The sequence below is a fragment of the Acipenser ruthenus genome, chromosome 48 (genome assembly GCF_902713425.1).
Source record: "Acipenser ruthenus chromosome 48, fAciRut3.2 maternal haplotype, whole genome shotgun sequence".
Taxonomy (NCBI): Eukaryota; Metazoa; Chordata; class Actinopteri; order Acipenseriformes; family Acipenseridae; genus Acipenser; species Acipenser ruthenus.
The window spans coordinates 3,924,497-3,935,012 of NC_081236.1; the positions used below are offsets into that span (position 1 = coordinate 3,924,497).

The window sequence follows — 10,516 nt, forward strand, 5'->3', positions numbered from 1 at the left end:
CATCAATGTTGTCAAGCAGATCCTATGGGAGGGCCGTAACATCTGTGTCTGTCACAAGCAGGAGCTAGACACTATCACCATGACCAGAAGAGCACAAACTCTTCTCAAGGACTTTGCAATTCAGGACATCCGGACCCTCGGGACGGACAAGGCCTGCGCGGATTGGAGGATTGTCGGACTCCAGGACATGAAGATCTAACAACACCAAAGAGTGGAACTGCTAGCTCCCAGGAGCGGGCCTACGGGGCACTGGTTAAGCCTTTTCTTTATTTTGTCATGCCAGCATTCCACCCTTTTTAGCTGGCATGACGTTTTTGAAAGGTGCACTGGTTTTATGTAGTCTTTTTGTTTCAGTTTTATGGACTTTTGTTTTTTATTTATTTTGAATGTTTTATTTGGTTTTGTTTTGTTTTGTTTTTATGTACCTAAAAGATTTTCAATGTAAAATATTAAAAGTTACATTTAACACACTGTTTTACACACTGTCCCTTTGCCCCTGTCCCTTTTAGTTTTAGTATTATAGTTTTATTGTTCTGTTTTATGTTCACCATTTGACTCACCTCTTTTAAGAGAGCACTCCCTGGCCCTCACAAGCACTGTTTTTTTTATAGATGGTTCTTTTTTTCAAGTCACTTTTAAAGCAGCACAGGTTTTATCATATTGATTTTAATCTGTGTCTGTTTTAACCTTGTACAAAGCACAATTGTCTTGGTGTTTTTAAATGTATTTCAAATGTCTGTATGCATGAATGTCATCTTTAAAAGAAATGTAAAATTAATGAAAAAAGAAAGGGTGTAAATGTAAAAAAATGTAAAATCTCAATAAAATAGTATTAACTTCCAAAGAATAGGTGTACCAAGAAACATGCCATGGCATTTGTTACTACATCTCTAGAGAGTCACAAGTCCTTCTGTTGCTTCTTGTGAAAAGGGGGCAGGGGTGAAAAAAAAACCAGATGGCAGCAGTGGGATTCGAACCCACGCCTCCAGAGAGACTGGAGCCTTAAGCCAGGGCCTTAGACTGCTCGGCCACGCTACCACAGTACTATCCCTTACCCACCCAGGTACCATAATATACAATGCTAGTGCAATTCAACAACAACCAACAACAACTATTTTGATGTATTTGCAAAAAAAAGAAAAATGAACAGCAGTTCAAATGCTTCAGCTTACTTACTACCACAACACTAACCCTTAGCCACCCAGGTTCCATACTATACACTGCTAGTACAATTCAACAACAATTATCTTGATGTATTTGTAAAAAAAAAGAAAATTGAACAGCAGTTCAAATGCTTCAGCTTACTTCCATAGAATAGGTGTATCAAGAAACAAGCCGTGGCATTTGTTACTACATCTCTAGAGAGTCACAAGTCCTTCTGTTGCTTCTTGTGAAAAGGGGGCAGGGGTGAAAAAAAACCCAGATGGCAGCGGTGGGATTCGAACCCACGCCTCCAGAGAGACTGGAGCCTTAATCCGGAGCCTTAGACCGCTCGGCCACACAACCACAACACTAACCCTTAGCCACCCAGGTTCCATACTATACAATGCTAGTGCAATTCAACAACAACAACAACAACATCAACAACTATTTTGATGTATTTGCAAAAAAAAGAAAAATGAACTGCAGTTCAAATGCTTCAGCTTACGTACTACCACAACACTAACCCGTAGCCACCCAGGTTCCATACTATACACTGTTAGTACAATTCAACAACAACAACAACAACAATTATCTTGATGTATTTGTAAAAAAAAAAGACAATTGAACAGCAGTTCAAATGCTTCAGCTTACTTCCATAGAATAGGTGTATCAAGAAACATGCCGTGGCATTTGTTACTACGTCTCTAGGGAGTCACAAGTCCTTCTGTTGCTTCTTGTGAAAAGGGGGCAGAGGTGAAAAAAATCCATATGGCAGCGGTGGGATTCAAACCCACACCTCCAGAGAGACTGGAGCCTAAATCCAGCACCTTTGACCGCTCGGCCACACTACCGCATTGCAAGCGTCCTGCCCCCCAGGTTTCGTACTATACGCCGCTAACGCAATTCAACTACTACAATTGTAAAATTTTAACGTAATTATTGGTTTGAAAACACAAACGCTGCCTTATCAGCTTGCGCTAACTGGGAATTGAACCCAGGTCACAAGAAAGGGCATCTTGTATTATCATACACCTTGTATTATCATGTATTATCATACACTACACCATTGGCGCTGACATGCTTGCATGTATGCAAATATTCCATGGAACGGAACATTTTCTTTTACAGCAGTTCAAAAGACTGAAGTGGGGGTGAAAAAAAAACAAAATGGCAGCGGTGAGATTTGAACCCACGACTCCGGAGTGACTGGAGCCTTAATCCAGCGCCTTAGACTGCTCGGCCACGCTACCACAACACTAACCATTAGTCACCCAGGTTCCATACCATACAATGCTAGTGCAATTCAACAACAACAACGACAACTCTTCCCTTTCAAGTCGAAAATAACCATCAAGGTATGGGATATTGCCGTCAGGCAGTAGCGATTGGCTGAGCTTTTATAGCAAAGCTGCCGATAGGCCTCTGCGCGAGCTGCCACGTAAGCCCGACCCCTTGGGAGCTTACTATACGCAGCGCGCAGAGACTCACTTCCTCTTTTGTCTTCAGCATTGGTAGCGGTAGGTATTAGAGCTCGTAGCTGATTGTACTCGATAAGCTTAAGCTTGAGAAGCTGGTTATTGCCCTTTCTCTGAGTTGATTTCAGTTACACTCTTCGGAGTCGTTATTATTTGTTAAGGATTATATAATTGTGTATATATTTTTATATATTTTATATATTTCCTTCACGCTTTGCTTTGCATCGTGTTGTCTCGTGGTCTCCCGTCTTTCCTGTTAATAATTATTTTTGATTATTAGTGTTGTGTTTTGGGTTTGTAATTAAAATTATATATATTCTGTGTGTTTTATATATTTTGTGACGCACGTTGCGTTGGCCTTGGCCGCGCGCGTGTCTGCAGCCCCGGTCTTGCCTTGGCTAGACCGCGTGTGTGGAGCCTGCTCTGCTGTCTCCCACGTACTGCCTGCGGTGTGTTAAAAAAAAAAAAAAAACAACCGCGTGGTAGTTGTACTGTGCCCACATATATTTGTGCCCCAGTTACATAATCACTACCATTAGTACTGCTGCAGCGTTTAAAAAAAAAAAAAAAAAAAATCCCATTCACTACACAGAGGAAGACGACCACTAAGCCCAATCCCCAGCACCAACAGGTAAGTAGTGCACAGCATCCAGGACACTGTACCAGCACTTAACGTCTCCGCTCTGCGGGTCAGCTGATGCTTAGGCGTCTGTGCTAGCGTTCTACGCTCGGTACTCACGCTCCGGCGTGCTGCGTTTAGGCGCTTGGTGTCGGCGCTTGCCGCTTGGTGCAGCGCTTTGGCGCTTGGTGCTAGCGCGTCTGCGCTTGGGGACTTCGGCGCACCTCGACGCTCGACGCTTCGGCGCTCGACGTTTGGCGCATCGACGCCTTGACGCTCGGCGCTTCGACGCCTTGACGCTTGGTGCACGCACCTTGACGCTCGACGCTCGGTGCACGCACCTCGACGCTCGGCGCTTCGACGCCTTGACGCTCAGTGCACGCACCTCGATGCTCGACGCTTCGGCGCTCGACGCTTGGCGCATCGACGCCTTGACGCTCGGTGCACGCACCTCGACGCTCGGCGCTTCGACGCCTTGACGCTCGGTGCACGCACCTTGACGCTCGACGCGTCGACGCTCGGTGCACGCACCTCGACGCTCGGGGCTTTGACGCCTTGACGCTCGGTGCACGCACCTCGACGCTCGGGGCTTCGACGCCTTGACGCTCGGTGCACGCACCTCGACGCTCGGGGCTTTGACGCCTTGACGTTCGGTGCACGCACCTCGACGCTCGACGCTTCAACGCTCGGCGCATCGACGCCTTAACGGTCAGTGCACGCACTCGACGCTTCGGCAACCATGTCCGGGTTCCACTGTTGCGTCACCTGCCAGGCAAAATTGCCAGCGAGCGATCCCCATGAGGACTGTGTGGCATGTCTGGGGCCAGAGCACGCCGCATCCGCGTTGGCAGATAGGGCTTTTTGCCATCTTTGTGCTGGTTTCCAGACACGCACCCTCCGCCAAAGGGCGAAGAAAGCAGTGGGTGGGCACTCTCCTTCCTCGTCCCACACCATTTCTGCCCCGCCGTCGTCTACGGTGACGCCGCCAGGGCGGCTGCAGCTCTCCAGGAGCCCGTCCTCCCAGCTAACGGCTGGTCAGAGGTCCCCCACCGGACACGCTCGGGAGCGTAGCCCCTCCCCTCGTAGGGTACGCCCCCGTCGGGAGTCTAGGTCGCACTCCAGATCGCCTCAACGGAGAGCATGCTCTCGTTCCCCTCGTCGGGACAGGCGATACAGAGACAGGTCGGGGGTGGCGGAGCTAACCTCCAAAATGTCTCAATTCATGGAGGTTATGATGGGGCAGCAGTCCATCCTCATGTCCCTAGCAAATGTGGTGCCTCCAGTCCCAGAACAACAGACTGGGCCCATTGCTAGTCAGCCAGTGGCCCCTCCACAACCTGCACCGGTCGTCGCTCTTCCAGTGCAGTCTCAAGGGGAGTGGGATATCGATGCACTGTCTAGAGACGCATCTGACATCCTAGAGGGGGACAGTACAGAGGCTGAGGTAGCCTCCCAGCACTCTGAGGAAGACACCGAGCTCCACGTGCTAGACACCAATGACCCAACGTGGTCTGTGGTGGACAGAGCAACCCGCCACTTGGGCGTCGAGTGGCCTATGGCGGAACCACCTCGGCGCTCCTTGTTTGAGTCGCCTTCAGCCCAGTCCCATCAGTCCAGGATGCTTCCGGCATTCCCAGACTTTATTAAGGAGGTGCAGTCCACCTGGGGGGCTCCGGCCTCTGCCCCTGCGACTTCTCGCAAGGCCTCGGCCTTTAACATGCAGGGGGCAAATGAGGCTGGGTTGGCGTCCTTCCCACCTGTGGACGCTGCGTTCGCCGCGTTGGTGAAGACGCCAACATTATCGGGGCTGACGAAAGATCCTGCATGCCCCAATAAGCAGTGCAGGACCACTGAGGTACACCTCAAAAAGGGGTACGCTGCGGCCACAGAGGCGGTCAAGCTCTCTAATGTGGCCAGCTTGCTGACGGTCTACCAAGCGGCACTAATTAAAGACCTACCTGAGTGCCCTTCGGTGGCCCTCAGAAGCGAGTTGGGGACTGCTGGTGAAGCTGGCCCAGCTCAACGCGCGGGCTCAGGGCAGGAGCATCGCGTCTCTGGTGGTGGCCAGAAGGCAGCTCTGGCTCTTACAGGCGAGAGTGCAAGAACCTGATAAGGCCCCGTTGCTGGATGCCCCAATTACGCCGGGACACACATTTGGTCCAGCGGTGGAGGAGATGCTGCAACGCTCCGCCAAGGCGCGGGAGGCGTCGCAGCAAATGGCGAAAATGTGGCCAAAACCGCCGTTCCAGCCGAAGCGGCCTCAGGAACATCAGTGGCGCAGGACAAAACCGCAGCACCAGCCACGGCCAGGGGGTACTAAGACCTCTCCCTCAAGCACAGCAGCGCGCGGTCAACCTCCTTTTTCAATACCGCAGCGCGGAGGGTGGCGCCCTAGAGGTGGTGCCAGGCCACGCCCTCGGGGCTCTGGCCAGGCCCCTCGCGAACGAGCCCAGCCTAAACAGCCCTGAGAACACCAGGCAGCTGTTAACCCGCCCCTACACTGTCTCCCAGCTCCAGTTCTGGCAACAATGCACCAACGACATCTGGGTGCACAAAACTATATCCACCGGGTACACCCTTCAGTTACAGTTAAAACCTCCCCCCTTTCGGGGAGTGGTTGTAACTGCAGTTAAGGACTCGGTTCAGTCCTCAGCTCTGAATGTGGAAATACAGGCATTGCTCTGCAAGCGTGCCATTCAACAAGTAGACCCTGCTCTGATCGACCAGGGGTTCTATTCCAAATACTTCCTGGTGCCCAAGAAGGACGGCGGGCTCCGTCCTATTTTAGATCTGCGAGTACTGAACAAATACCTGCGGGTGTTATCGTTCAGGATGCTTACGCACAGGCACATCATCCAGTCAGTCCGACACGGCGACTGGTTCACCACCGTGGACCTGACAGATGCGTACTTTCACGTTCCCATCTGCACGGGTCACAGGAAGTATCTGCGTTTCGCATTTCAGAGCAGGGTATACAAGTTTTGTGTCCTTCCATTCGGCCTGTCACTAGCTCCTCGAACCTTTTCAAAATGTATGGATGCCATTCTAGCTCCCTTGCGGGCTCAAGGTGTCCGACTGCTGAATTATCTGGACGACTGGCTCGTCTGCGCGCAGTCGAAGGAGCAGGTGGCACAGCACACAGTGATGGTTACAGACCATCTTCGGCGGCTAGGTCTGAAGATCAATTCAGAAAAGAGCCACCTAGTGCCGAGCCAACAGACCGAATTCTTGGGTCTGCATCTGGACTCAGTGTCCATGGAAGCGACCCTGTCGACACAAAGAGTTGCCTCAATAGAGCGGTGTCTTTCCCTATTCAGGTTGAGACAAACAGTCAGCATGGAGCTGTGTCAGCGCATGCTGGGGTTGATGACTGCCGCCTCACAAGCCCTTCCTTTGGGCTTACTACACCAGAGACCTCTGCAGGCCTGGTTCAATGCCTTCACGTTGCATCCGCGGAGAGACAAACACCGCAGGCTAAGGGTATCCCGAGCCTGCTGGGAAGCGCTACGCTGGTGGAAAGTTCCGTCAAACCTCCGCCAAGGCGTACGCTTGGGTCCCATTTTCAGAAGGCAGGTCATCACGACCGACGCTTCCAATCACGGTTGGGGAGCAGTCTGGAACGGGACAGGGACCCGTGGAGTGTGGTCAGGACCCTGGAGGTCAGCCCACATCAATGCTCTTGAGCTCAGAGCGGTGGACCTCGCCCTCCGGCACTTCTTGCCAGTGCTTCTAGGCAAGCATGTGTTAGTGCGGTCAGACAACACCACATTTGTGGCGTACATCAACCGCCAGGGCGGCTTGCGGTCCCCCGGTCTTCACCGGATGGAAGCACGGATGTTGCTATGGGCACAACCGCGTTTAACCTCTCTGCGTGCGGTTCACCTACCGGGCAGAGTCAATTACGCAGCAGATCTCCTATCCAGAGGAGGCCCTCTTGCCGGCGAATGGCGTCTCCACCCTCAAGTGGTAGAGCGCATCTGGGAATGGTTCGGCACAGCCCAGGTAGATCTCTTTGCTTCGCAAGAGACCACCCCCTATGGTTCTCAGTGAAGGATCTCGACAGCCCCCTAGGAGTCGATGCACTGGCTCACGAATGGCCGCCAGGGCTCCTATATGCGTTTCCACCGATTCCGATGCTCCCCGCCTTCTTAGAGAAGGTCAGGGTAGAGCAAGCGACAGTGATTCTAATCGCTCCTCGGTGGCCTCGGAGGATATGGTTCCCGAGTCTAGTGCAGTTGTTGCACGGTCGCCCGAGGGAGCTCCCTCTGCGAGCGGACCTGTTGTCCCAAGCCCAAGGAGGGCTATGGCACCCAAACCCCAAACTCATGCAGTTATGTGCTTGGCCCCTGAACGGGAGCGCCTGTCAACCTTAGGGCTTTCGACGGCGGTTATATCGACCATTCAGAGTGCGAGAGCGCCCTCTACTCGGTCGCAATATGCGTATAAGTGGCAATTGTTTCAGAGTTGGTGTCTGGCTGAGGGCCATGACCCGGTCTCCTGCCCTATGGCAGTGATATTACAGTTTCTGCAGAAGCTGCTAGATGAGGGGAAATCTCCCTCTACGCTTAAAGTGTATTTAGCCGCTATTTCGGCTTGCCATGTACGCATTGACGGGTTATCACCTGGTTGCCATTTTCTGGCATCTCAGTTCCTAAAGGGCGCAAGACGCTTGCGGCCTCCAAGGTCGACCAGTTTACCGTCATGGAGCCTTGATGTGGTGCTAGAAGCCCTTACCAAGGCACCGTTCGAGCCTCTCCACAGTGTGGAGATGAAGTTCGTGTCTATAAAGACTGCGTTTTAACTATCAGTGGTATCAGCAAAACGTGTGGGCGAGTTACATGCACTTTCGGTGCATTCATCATGTACTCGTTTCGCAGGAGACGGTTCTAAGGTCTCCATGCTTCCAAATCCGGCCTTTTTACCCAAGGTCATATCCCTGTTTCACATGAACCAACCAGTCGAGTTGATGGCGTTCCATCCTCCTCCTTTTTCTTCCCCAGAGGAAGAGCGGTTACACATGCTCTGCCCCGTGCGGGCATTGAGGTGTTATATTGACCGCACAAGGACTGTGAGGCAAACAGAACAGCTGTTCATATGCCATGGTTCTAAGACTTTGGGTCAGCCGTTGTCTAAGCAACGCCTTTCTCATTGGATAGTGGATGCTATTCAGTTAGCATATGATTCTATGGGCCTTCCGCCACCAGGGCAGTTGAAGGCACATTCCACTAGGGGTATGGCAACATCCTGGGCCCACTTTAGAGGGGTGCCGATGTCTGACATTTGCGCTGCAGCCAGTTGGGTTACACCGCATACATTTACGAGGTTCTACCGGTTAAATGTACTGGAATCCTCTGCTCCGTCATTTGGAGCATCTGTGTTACACTCTATGACGCCTCAGGTTGCGGACGTGTAGAGCGGTTGACAATATGGTGTGACTATTCCACCTTAGGACAGGTGTCATTGCGAGCATAGACGCTGAGGCGCAGCTCCGCATATGCGTAGATGTACTGCCTATGCAGTTGCGTTATGACGTAAGTCTGTCCTACTGCCGAGAATCCTCCCTCGCGACGGCTTGGGTACACTGTTCCCATACCTTGATGGTTATTTTCGACTTGAAAGGGAACGATAGGTTGCGGATGCAACCCCGGTTCCCTGAAAGAGAAAATAACCATCAAGCCGCGAGGTCGCTCCAGAAGCCTTCACGGCCTGAAGAGCAAAAGAGGAAGTGAGTCTCTGCGCACTGCGTATAGTAAGCTCCCAAGGGGGCGGGCTTACGTGGCAGCTCGCGCAGAGGCCTCTCGGCAGCTTTGCTATAAAAGCTCAGCCAATCGCTACTGCCTGATGGCAATATCCCATACCTTGATGGTTATTTTCTCTTTCAGGGAACCGGGGTTGCATCCGCAACCTATTGTTAGTGTTGTGGTAGTAAGTAAGCTGAAGCATTTGAACTGCTGTTCATTTTTCTTTTTTTGCAAATACATCAAAATAGTTGTTGTTGTTGTTGTTGAATCGTATAGTACGAAACCTGGGGTGCAGGAATCTTGCAATGCGGTAGTGTGGCCGAGTGGTATAAGGCGCTGGATTTAGGCTCCAGCCTCTCTGGAGGCGTGTGTTTGAATCCCGCCGCTGCAATATGGATTTTTTTCACCCCTGCCCCCTTTTCACAAGAAGCAACAGAAGGACTTGTGACTCCCTAGAGACGTAGTAACAAATGCCACTGCATGTTTCTTGATACACCTATTCTATGGAAGTAAGCTGAAGCATTTTAACTGCTGTTCAATTTTCTTTTTTTTTTTACAAATACATCAAGATAATTGTTGTTGTTGTTGTTGTTGTTGTTGAATTGTACTAGCAGTGTATAGTATGGAACCTGGGTGGCTAAGGGTCAGTGTTGTGGTAGTAAGTAAGCTGAAGCATTTGAACTGCTGTTCATTTCTCTTTTTTTTGCAAATACATCAAAATAGTTGTTGTTGTTGTTGTTGTTCTTGTTGTTGTTGAATTGCACTAGCATTGTATAGTTTGGAACCTGGGTGGCCAAGAGTTAGTCTTGTGGTAGCGTGGCCGAGCGGTCTAAGGCGCTGGATTAAGACTCCAGTGTCTCCGGAGGCGTGGGTTCAAATCCCACCGCTGCCATATTGTTTTTTTTTCAACCCCACTTCGGTCTTTTGAACTGCTGTAAAAGAAAATGTTCCGTTCCATGGAATATTTGCATACACGCAAACATGTCAGCGCCAATGGTGTAGTGGTATCATACAAGATTCCCATTCTTGTGCCCTGGGTTCAATTCCCAGTTGGCGCAAGCTGATAAGGCAGCGTTTGTGTTTTCAAACCAATAATTACGTTAAAATTTTACAATTGTTGTAGTTGAATTGCGTTAGCGGCGTTTAGTACGAATCCTGGGGTGCAGGAAGCTTGCAATGCGGTAGTGTGGCCGAGCGGTCTAAGGCGCTGGATTTAGGCTCCAGTCTCTCTGGAGGCGTGGGTTCGAATCCCACCGCTGCCATATGGATTTTTTTCACCACTTCCCCCGTTTCACAAGAAGCAACAGAAGGACTTGTGACTCTCTAGAGATGTAGTAACAAATGCCATGGCATGTTTCTTGGTACACCTATTCTTTGGAAGTTAATACTATTTTATTGAGATTTTACATTTTTTTACATTTACACCCTTTCTTTTTTCATTAATTTTACATTTCTTTTAAAGATGACATTCATGCATACAGACATTTGAAATACATTAAAAAACACCAAGACAATTGTGCTTTGTACAATGTTAAAAC

At 50.4% G+C, this 10,516-nt stretch overlaps 5 non-coding genes across 5 annotated transcripts; 3 read left to right on the forward strand and 2 right to left on the reverse strand.

Annotated features, from left to right (window-relative positions):
* Nucleotides 1-1,424: 1,424 nt before the first annotated feature.
* trnal-aag (transfer RNA leucine (anticodon AAG)) lies at nt 1,425-1,506 on the reverse strand. Its single transcript has one exon. It is a non-coding gene; the product is annotated as a tRNA-Leu (tRNA).
* A 406-nt stretch (nt 1,507-1,912) lies between these two features.
* On the reverse strand, nt 1,913-1,994 carry trnal-uag (transfer RNA leucine (anticodon UAG)). Its single transcript has one exon. It is a non-coding gene; the product is annotated as a tRNA-Leu (tRNA).
* A 7,794-nt stretch (nt 1,995-9,788) lies between these two features.
* On the forward strand, nt 9,789-9,870 carry trnal-aag (transfer RNA leucine (anticodon AAG)). The gene has a single exon. It is a non-coding gene; the product is annotated as a tRNA-Leu (tRNA).
* Nucleotides 9,871-9,965: 95 nt separating this feature from the next.
* On the forward strand, nt 9,966-10,036 carry trnag-ccc (transfer RNA glycine (anticodon CCC)). The gene has a single exon. It is a non-coding gene; the product is annotated as a tRNA-Gly (tRNA).
* A 122-nt stretch (nt 10,037-10,158) lies between these two features.
* trnal-uag (transfer RNA leucine (anticodon UAG)) lies at nt 10,159-10,240 on the forward strand. The gene has a single exon. It is a non-coding gene; the product is annotated as a tRNA-Leu (tRNA).
* Nucleotides 10,241-10,516: the final 276 nt, after the last annotated feature.